The sequence below is a fragment of the Octopus bimaculoides genome, chromosome 1 (assembly GCF_001194135.2).
Source record: "Octopus bimaculoides isolate UCB-OBI-ISO-001 chromosome 1, ASM119413v2, whole genome shotgun sequence".
Classification (NCBI taxonomy): domain Eukaryota; kingdom Metazoa; phylum Mollusca; class Cephalopoda; order Octopoda; family Octopodidae; genus Octopus; species Octopus bimaculoides.
The window spans coordinates 130751695-130753685 of NC_068981.1; the positions used below are offsets into that span (position 1 = coordinate 130751695).

Below are 1991 nucleotides of genomic sequence, written 5' to 3' on the forward strand. Positions count from 1 at the left end.
TGTGTGTGTGTGTGTGTGTGTGTGTGTTTGTATACAGACATGCATATCCATATATAGACATATATCCGAATATATACACATAGATATATACACATGCGTAATACACATATTCATACATACATTTATATACACACACATGTGTATACATATATACGTATATATATATATATATATATTTATGCATATACACATAAATATGCCTACATATATAGATTTACATAAATATATATATTTACATACGTAAATGCATATCTACATAGAAATATACGTATGCATACAAATACACATATGCATACCTGCATACATATATGTATATATATATATATATATATATATATATATATATATATATATATATATATATATATATGCGCAGACATATGTATACATGCAGGCATACAAAAAAAATTTTGTATTTACACAAATATGCATGTGTGTAAATACAAATACACACACACACACACACACACACACATTTTTCTCAAGTTTTACACATATACACATAGATATACGTGCAGTTTATGTACGCAAATATGTACGAATTCAATTCTTCCTTCTTTTACAGCTTGCACAACGATGATTTCGCGATGTGAATGTTACGCAAAATGTTGAAACCTATATTAATAAGAAGTAGGGTTCGATGAAACCAAATTCAAACACACACACACACACATATATAGACAGACACACATCTATCTATCTATGTACTTTAATCTTACCCTGGAATACCTGTTGCTATCCACATAAATGCAAACACGATGCATCATTCTATTTTTATATAATAATAATAATAATAACAATAACAATAATAGTAATAATAATAATAATAATAATCTATTGTCTAAATTTAACTGTACTGAAGAGCATCGACAGAAGCAGATAAAAGTACATTCGGAAACTCATAAGATTTGTGAAACTACGTACACATACATATTCATGTTCATTTCCATGATCGCGATTGTAAAGGCATGTGTGCGGGTGTGTGTGTGTGTGTGTGTGTGTGTTTGTGCGTGCGTGTACTAAACATACATACACTCTTTCTCTCTCACACATATATAAATAAATCAATGTATATATAATCTATATAGCTAAGCATATATGTACGTATAATCTATGTAGCTATATAGATATATATGTAGGTTCATATATATATATATATATATATATATATATATATATATATATATATATATATACGTACATAGCTATAAAGATCTTATGATAATAAACTCACACGGTTACGTCTATGATCTCTATGGTAAATACGTGTGTGTCTGTCTGCCTGTATATTTATGTATATATGTATCTATCTAACTATCTATCTATTTCGATAGATAGGCAGACATAAATACACACACAGCCCACATTGTAAAGACACATAAATATACACAAAGATACATAGATATTCACACACGTTTTAAGTCAATGATTTCGACGGTAAATGCATGCGTGTATGCATATCTAAGCGCGCGCGCGCACACATATATAGTAAGGTCGCAAAAAAAATTCATTATAGAGGTATACAGAGAACATCAAAGACATGAAGGTACAAACATAGATGGATAATTGAGAGAAAGTAGAGAAGTGGAATAGAATTAAAGAATTTAATGTAAGACTGATGGCAAATAGGTGAGAAGAGATCGAGAGAAGGAGATAGTGAGAGAAAAAAAAAAGACAGAGATTGAGCGAAAGAGAGTAATCGAAAGAGAGAGAGAGAGGAAAAGATTAAGGGAAAAAGAGTAATCAAGAGAAAGAGGGAGAAATTGAGAGAGGATGATGTGAAGAGAGATGGAACGAGAGAGTAAATACTGGTTGTGGGGGTGGGGTGAGATTGTGAAAGATCGAAAGTCTGAGGAGAGAAAGAGTGCATTCGACAAATATTGACAGAAAGACGCCGGTTGAGGTGAGTCTAGAGATCGGGGGAGACTGAGGAAAAACGAATCAGAGGAGAGAATAGACTGATATACATAGAAACAGTAGAGACGGAGACA

General features: G+C 31.5%; 1 protein-coding gene across 3 annotated transcripts in view; it reads right to left on the bottom strand.

The window, feature by feature from the left end:
* Positions 1 to 1991, bottom strand: part of LOC106868391 (low-density lipoprotein receptor class A domain-containing protein 4) — a 149328-nt gene that overhangs the window by 146244 nt on the left and 1093 nt on the right. The window lies entirely within an intron of this gene.